Source organism: Cupressus sempervirens, chromosome 2, assembly GCF_028749045.1.
Source record: "Cupressus sempervirens isolate cs-2001-9-10 chromosome 2, ASM2874904v1, whole genome shotgun sequence".
NCBI classification, from domain to species: Eukaryota; Viridiplantae; Streptophyta; class Pinopsida; order Cupressales; family Cupressaceae; genus Cupressus; species Cupressus sempervirens.
The window spans coordinates 698,198,046-698,206,961 of NC_143119.1; the positions used below are offsets into that span (position 1 = coordinate 698,198,046).

General features: G+C 36.1%; 1 pseudogene across 1 annotated transcript; it reads right to left on the reverse strand.

Annotated features, from left to right (window-relative positions):
- Positions 1-3,398: 3,398 nt before the first annotated feature.
- On the reverse strand, positions 3,399-4,722 carry LOC149575298 (mitogen-activated protein kinase kinase 9 pseudogene; annotated as a pseudogene). The gene has a single exon (XR_016360147.1). The product of XR_016360147.1 is annotated as a mitogen-activated protein kinase kinase 9 pseudogene (transcript).
- Positions 4,723-8,916: the final 4,194 nt, after the last annotated feature.

An 8,916-nucleotide genomic window follows, 5' to 3' on the forward strand; every position in this document is an offset into this window, starting at 1 on the left:
GATTAATCTAGCAAGATGGGTCGCAAGAGGGTATGTGGGGGATCCTATGGTGTCAACAATTGGTCTAAGGGGGATACCCTCCTTGTGAATTTTTGGGACACCATAGATGCGAGGGGTGACTTCCCTAGAGGGGATTAACCTCTTTTTGATGTTAGCATCAAAGGATGAGGCCAAGACACTAGCTTTGACTCTTTTCAAAATTTTGGCACAAGGATTACAGCCAAGGTTTTGTAGTTCCGAGAGTCCTCCAAAAGGTTAAGCATCTTAGCAACATAATCTTGTCTGTTCATGATGACAGTAGCATTACCTTTGTCAGCTTTGGTAATGACTAAGTCATTGTGACGTAACAAACTTTTGAAAGAAATGAACTCCACTTTGGGGATGTTGCACCTAGGAGGCTTGGCACGCCTTAAGGCAACAACACAATCCTGTCTAATCTCTTCGGCGGCATTATTAGGGAGAGCACGGATAGCATTCTCAATCTCAACAAGAAAGTCAAAATGTGGAATGGTACGAGGTGCCACCCCGAAACTAAGACCCCGTTTCAAGAGGTTAAAAGAATGGGGGTCGAGGGTGACACTCGATAAGTTGATGACGAGTTTGTTGTCCCAATTGTGCACCAAGTTAGAAGCGTAGGATAAAGGGTTGGGCGGGACACCAACTAGAGAGACCGAGGTTAGGGACGGGGACGAAGGAGGAGAAGTCAGCTCCTTCCCACCAATTTCATCCAACGGGTGGATGCGAGAGGGGCCCGAGGTGGGTGAAGGAAAGGGGGCAAGAGAGGGTAGGTAGACACTTACTACGGAGGCTAGAATCACCTACAACAGTAGACAGGTCAAGGGTGGCAGGTGTACCCTGTATAAGGGTCACACCATTGGGAGGCGCAAAGCTAGGAGGGGCTCGAGGTTCATTATTAGACTAGGAGACAGCAGCGTTGTCATTAATGCAAGACGTGCCAAACATTCCATCAGAAGGAGGTGAAGAAGGCAAACAAGCAGAAGGAGACGTACCTGAACTGGCTAGAGAAGAGCCATTGAAGGGAATGGACCATTGCGATACTCCCGACAACAGAGAGGGGTCTCGATGGTCATTCTGCGGAGAAGAGCTGAACCATGGTACAGTCTTGGGCCTAGAAGGAAGAGAGGAGGAAGGCCAGTTCGCGAGTACTTGAGGCGGTGGACAGGCATGCTGCCAGCTAGGAGAATCCGGCACCTCTGTTACGCCATCTGCAATGAGCGCTTGAGTCTGAATGCCCTGCGACGTGGAGGCCCCGCTAAGACTAATGGTCTCCTGGTTCGATGTGGGCTCAGTGCGCGCAAGGGGCTGTGTCCACGAGCGGTAGAAGGGTGAAGGAAACTACCTCGAGTTGAAAATCCCTTGAAAGCGATGCGCCTTGCGCGCCAACATTTCCTACCAAACATAAATCATACTATAAAGTTTGAGAAACAATATTAAAAAAATCTAAATATCATATGCTAATTCCAATTTTTTTCATTGCCTAAGACCATTTTAGCTGGGGTTTTAGTCATTTTCTAAAAATTAATATTGGAGAGAAAAATAGGAATCTATCAGCAGAGTCGATGAGAAGTAAATTTCATTTGTACGGCATTGTCAGAGGCAAAAGGAGGAAATTGGCCAAGAAAAAGGTGCAATAAATGTGATGGCACACCGACATTGTCAATTACGGATTCCTCCGTTTCTAGTCCGGAGTGCGGTTAGATTCTGACAGTTCAGGGCATTACCTTGCTGTAGCACCTTTTATTCTTCTTGATGTCACAGTAAATAGTGTCTGCTTTTTCCAAGGTGCCTTATTTATATTCCAATGGTTCACACATCGTCCAAGACTTGCTTTTTATTTTGTGGATCTTCTGACGGGAGCGGTATAAGCATTTCAAGTTTCAACCCACTAAAACCACGTTATTGCTATGTATGATTTGAAACTGCGTAGATTCTTGTATCGGGTTGAAAGCGTCAACATCTCCTTAGACTTACATATTGCTTTGTGAGCTTCATGAAAACTACCGTATTTTTTTGTGACTATTTAGATTAACTTAGATCACATTATAAATTGCCGTATATTTTCGCCAGGATTTGGATTAACTTAGATCACATTATTTGTCGTGTGAGTATTTGAAACTCTGCATAGATCACACGAACATGCTAGTATATCAGTAATAGAAATTTCTAAATATATGTTTATAAAACAAAAAAAAAAACTATTATAATAAAATTGAAGCAACATAATATCTAAATAAATATTTTTCAAAATATTTAACAACAAGAATTATTGATCATTTATATTTGAACTATCAATTTAAGCCAAACTTTCGCTAGATCGTTCATAAAATAATTGCATGTTCATTAATTCATAAATAACTACATGTTTCTTCAGCAATACACCTCCAAAAAAACTCATAACCTTCCAAAAAAATACCAATCTACCCAAAGACAAGTACTACAGCTAGCAAAGAGCTCTTGTTCTTTATATGCTTATACTCCTTATTATGAGAATGGTGCATTTTTCTCGCTTGGATCAGTGACAATTTTTATTGAAATACGAACGATCCCACATACCACACGGCTAACGTTAAATTTCTCTCTGCATCTCTTATACGTGTTAAATCGTCACGTTAAATTTGTCTCCACATCTCTTATATGTGCTAAATCGTCACACGTGACGTCAAACTTAGAAGTTCTTTTAGGCCCTGTTTGGTTGTTGGCATAGGAATAGAAAATTAGAATAGAAAAATGGAATGGGAATAGAAAATTAGAATAGAAAAATGGAATGGGAATAGAAATAGGCAATTCCAATCATGTTTGGTGCACTTGGAATTTGACTGAGAATATGTTACTCTATTGTTTGGTTGTAAAAAAATAGAATAGGAATAAGGTTAAGTTTTGTATTTTTAAAAACATTTTTCCTAAAAAAAAATTTAATTTATTATTTTTTTAGTTAATTCATTTTCATTTTCATTTTTTTAAACAAATAGATATAATTTTTAAAAATGTTATTAAAAAAAATTTTAAAAAAAAATTTAACAAAAGAAATTCAAAAAGTAAAAGTAAAAAAAAAATTCAAAAAAAAAAATTAGAAAAAAAAATTTTTTTAAAATAAAAAATATTTTTTAATGGAAAATCGGAATGGGAATGGAAATGGCCTATTCCAATAACAGATATTTTTTGGCATAGACATATGCTCATTTTAGGGGCAAAATTGGAATATGTCTTCTTATTCCCAATTCCGATTGAGCTTACCAAACAGCAAATGTAAAACATATTCTAATTTCGTTTTCCTATTCCACTCATATTCCAGCAACCAAACGGAGCCTTAGAATAATCAAGGTTTCAAGATGCCAACATCCATTTATCATTTATTTTCCATCATTATCACAAATATGTGCATTAAACTTTAAAATATATATATATATTTGACATTTCAAAAGTAATAATGAATTGTACAATATTGACTTGACCGGCGGTCGTGACTCTTGACTGCAAAATTTCCACCCGCCGAATTCCGCGATGAGCGGAAACCCCAACCCTCCGCAATGCCTCTGCTTCCTCATTTCACCCTTTCTTGTGGGTCAGAGCTTAATCTGTCCAATTTCCCTGAAATTCATACATAATTCACACATTCTGTGAGATGTTGAAGAATTGGAAGGGCACTTTCACATTGCAGGGCTGTTGTAACTGTGAAGTACTTTTGTTGACGAATGGATGCTTCAAGAGCTGCGAGGCAGTCCACCTCTTTCCCGCATCCTTGTCAAGACAACATCTGATGAAACTCTGGAACTCTGCAGATGCACTCGCAGGGGCAGAGGGTGGATCTCCAAAACAGATGGCACACATCAGTGCAGGCCAATCCGCTTGTTCTCCGGCAGCTACAAAGGGGAAATGACCCACATAACATTCCAGCAATGTCAATCCCAAACTCCAGATATCCCCTGCATACCCATTGTATCTCCCACCATAGCTCTGCGGATCGAATCTCTCAGGGCTCATGTAAGCACATGTTCCCACGTAGGAATTGCAGCAGGAATCTATGGCGTGGGATACAATCCTGCTCACACCAAAGTCTGCAATTTTAATTCGCTGGTAATTCTTGCTAATCAAGAGATTGGCGGGCTTGATGTCTCTGTGAACAATCCTGTGGCTGTGGAGGTATTTCAACCCCTCCAACACTTGTCTTGCGACCTTTGCGAGGCAGGACTCGGTGATCCGAGTCCTCTGCTTCAACAGCTCTGCGAGGGATCCACCGTCCATGTATTCCAGCACAAAATTCATGTTTCCCCCCTCGTGGAACACGGCCTCGCATTTCACAACAGAGGGAGAATCGATCTTCGTGAGGATGTCCATCTCTCTGGTTATCATGTGGGGAGTGAGGGATGAATCATGGGCGTCCATGCGGATGACTTTGAGGGCATAATGAGCGGATGATTTGGGATGGAAGACCTTGTAAACAATGCCTCCGCTGCCATGTCCGAGCTTTCCCACTCTTTCCAAATCGGAGAGCTTCTCTACGCCCTGCGCCCGTGGCGGCTTTGGAAGAGGCAGAGGCAGGGGAAGTGGAAGGGGAAGAGGGGGCCTTTGGTTTTGTGGAGGGATTGGAAGCTTCAGTCCAGGCCGTTTCTTCGAAGCCATTGCAGTCTAATCCAATGATTCTTCTCTTCTATCAGAGATGGAGAACACTTTGATCGATTTGGGTGCTGCCGAGAGCAAGTCGGAGGGGACGCTCTTATATAGATGAGAGGCGGCCAAGGAAGTAGCCCATGACGTGGCATGGGCAGGGGCGGCGAGAGGTAGAGACACTGCTAGGGTTGCTATCATTCTTTTTATATGAAAGTGAAAGGCCTTCCAAGTTGGGGATATTGGGGTTGTAGGAATTGAAAAATGCAAGGAGAAAAAAGAGGTTGTGACGTCTTAATGCATTATCAACGTGCAGATGTGACGCGTAAAACAGCTGCCTCATTAACATTGACCGATTCATTGCATGGGTTTCTCCACAAATGGTGGTGCCCATCGTGATTTATCTAATAATTCTTTTGAGATTTGTAGAGATTCCACTTTTACAAAACAGACATGTGTTAATAATAATATCGAGTGAACACTGAAGACGTTCGAGAGCAATCGTATGGAGAGAAAAGACATGCTAACGGAACAATGGAAATCAACAATAAAAAATGGAACTCTGGTTTGTCTACATTGTTTTGGATATGGTACTTGCTGCTTTTGTTGAAGTTAACAAGAAATTATCTCCTTTATCAGTTTGTATTCAACCAAAAGTCATTATATGTCAAATTCTCAATCATAGATGGCTTCAAAAATGTCTCTTCACTTACCAAATAGTGCACGTGACAACATAGTTTTTCAATTTAATAATAATAATAATAATAACATTAAAAAAATGAAAAAGTAGATAGGAATGATTTATTTTCTAGAATGAAGAAAAAGGGTCATAAATGCTAATTTAACTTACTATATCAAGAAATTTTAAAACTTTAACAATTGTTTAAAAAAATACAAAATTATAACAATTTTTTCTATATAAATAAAAAATCATATTATTATGAAATTGCAATATTTTAACTAATTAAAATAAATATGGTTAAACATAAAAAAATCAATTATGAACAATTAAGTTTAATTGAAAAAGATTTCAAATTTTAAATATTTTTTATACTACCTACTTTATAAAAGTATTTTTTATGGTGACGAAGCAACTAAATTATTCTACAAATTGAAGCTACTAAAATAGTTGAATAAACTAACTAAAATGAGAAATAAAATTAAAAAGTCAAATTAGACAAGAGGCAAAGTTTCCATAAATTAAATTTTAAAAAATATGTTTTTTTCTCTATTCTATCCATTGTAGTGTTATAGACATGAATATGTTGCAAGTTCAAATTTCCTTAACCAAAATAATCATTGTCAAATCTAATATTCATTGTGTACTATACAACTAAATCTAGAAATGATTCCAAAATTTATTCTTTAAAACAATTTCAATTTCAATGTACAGTGATTTTTTACGATTTGAAAAAATCAACGCATTTGAACTGCATAAACTCCCACAAAGCACACATTGTTTTGTGACAGACCTAGAACATACATCAACATCCTAAAAGGCAACATACGAACTGATTCAAAAAAATTTATTAGTGAGTTGGAGGAACCAACTATGGAGCAATTTAATGGAGTAGGTTGAACACTGCCGCTTGACTACAAATTTTAAAACATTCATGAGAAATGAAACAAAGAAAATCCTTTTAAAATTCTTTCAAGCTACAAATTTGAGAAACTTGCTTTAAAATCATTAATATTATGGACATGTTTTCTAATTTTTTATTGTTTTAAAGTGACCAAATTAAAATTAAGAATATTAAATTATTTTTAAAAAAAAGAGAGAGAATAAAACTTAAACAGTATCATCAGAAAATTTAAAAACTGATGAATATTGACAACATTTTCGTCAAAAATTTAAATTTCAAAGCTCTAACATATAGCTTATCGACTTAAATTATAATTTTATTTAATTATTAAATATAAAAATATGTTTTATTAGAGATCGATATCATGTCTATGTAGAATTCCAATTAAAGTCGTATCCTCTTCTTTAATGTATGAAAAAGATACTGTTGTTGAAAATATTTTATGGTATAGTTTATATAGTATAAATTTTTTAATTGGTACATATTCTATAGAATTTATCTAATTAGATAAATATTTTGTATTTAAATAAATTAACTTATACTACAAAATCATTGTCTTTCAATTTTTAATTTAATTGATATATACAAAATATTTATCTAATCAACCAAATTGTATTGACTTCATAGACATCATCATAAATTTTAAAAGAGTTGGAGACATTTTCCTATTTTCTACATTTAAGTAGCGTTTGATTTGTATAGAGGTATAATGATAATATTATTGGATAAATAAGTGAATGCATATTTTTAATGAAGTTCACAACGTCAAATGGTTTATGGGACTTATGAATATCTAAAATTGTAAGCAATAATAAAACTCCCACAAATAAAAGTTGACACAACTCCACTACCAAATTTTTGTTTTCCTTATGTAGTTATATGCCATGAATGTAATTTGAAGTCTCCCTCTTTTTCTTTATGATCAATCAACTATTAAATTGTACAGAAATAAGTTCTAAGAAAGATCATAATCCTTGAGATCTTAAGCCAAACTATTATCATTACCAATTCCAAAAGATTGCCCATGCATTTTTTAGGTGTTGATGAGGCTAGTTCCAAAAAGGTTTTAAAGAAATAGATACTAAAATCTTTGGGAAATATGGTGGACCTAAAATTCTTTTCTATTGAATATTATCACATGTCAAAATCTAAAGTTCAACTACATTGATCAAGATTTTGTAGAAAAATAGACGTCTATCAAAGTGACTGATAGATTGATAGAGTTCTAATACATATTAATACAAAATAGAAAGTCTAGAATAACATATATCTACTACATGAGGTCTTCATCTAAGTTTCCACTATCATAATCAAGATGCTTCTCCTTTAGTCAAAGTTTGAGTTCTTAGTGTTCGGAGATACAACAATATAGTTGAGAGTCTATATACTCTTGATCCACTTATCAATGCCCTGTGAGGATCTAAGAGCCATTCCAGGTGCATTCCTCCACTATCTTTTTTTTTTTGTTGGATTTATTTTACCACTTAGATTCTAAACACATCTTTATTGCTGATTGTAGTGTATCTATAGGTGATTTCTTTCTTTTCCACTATGGTTATTTCTTCTCTAAGTACCTATAGAAACTTACTTTCTTTCATCTTGATAATTGTTGTGACATGTAGGACATCATCAACTTGAATAAGTCTCTGTAGAGACTTGGTAAGGTTTGTATCACTTCTTGAAAAAACATCATTATTTAGAACTTTCCAAATAATCCATAATAGTATAGAAGAAAAAATAGACCATAAAGTGTTACAATGTTTTCGTCCAGTAATATTATTCCTAGATACAATAAGTTGCCATGAAAATTCTCTATTCATACCCATGCCAAAAATGTTCCAGATACCTTTGCAAAAGAAAAGTCAAAGAACAAAAGGAATATTGATTCTGAGAGTTTGCACTGAATTAATATTAGGCTACCTCTGGATTTTTGAAAGGCAATTTGTGCAGGTAGAGACACCATAAGAAACAAGAAATTTTGGGCTCAATAGAGTGGGCCCAAAGATCAAACATGTAATTACTCCAAACAACGGGTACAAGGTTCAAATTCCACATGTAGTTAAGGTGCTTAAGGATATTATGGCTATAGGTAAGCGGAGATTAGCTATACTTAGCCTTGACAAGATAGAGAGGAGTCTAATGAGACCAGTTGAGAAGAAATGACCATTGACTAGGAAGATAACAAGAAAGGGGATGTCTCTATTGGAAATTTGGCTAAGAGGATGTATGAGGAAGATATAGAGTTGTTATTTATGGAAACATATACCTACTATGAAGAAGGCAAAAGTATTGGAGTAGTACTGGGATGGGTGACCACCCCGGGAAGTCCTAGTGCTTCACCCCTGTGAGCATCACCTAGATCCAATGAGTGCTAAGTGTTCCATTTATTCTTATCAAAGATGGATTCATGTTGAATCACTACTCATGAAATATGGGTCAATGAGTTTGACTCAAAAATCACACAGTTAAATCTTGATAGCAATATCACAATTTGACTTGTTGTGGAAATTATCTCCTACTTATCAATTGATGAGCTTAAGGGGCTTTCTAATGAATGGTTCATAAGGCACAACACTTGGTGAAGGTTTTTCAAATGGGGTTGCAAACTTTGGATTTAACCATGGAGGAAACTTCGTAGTTAAGTGTGCTCAGGCTGGAGTAGTACTGGGATGGGTGACCTCTTGGGAAGTCTCGGTGCTTCACCCTT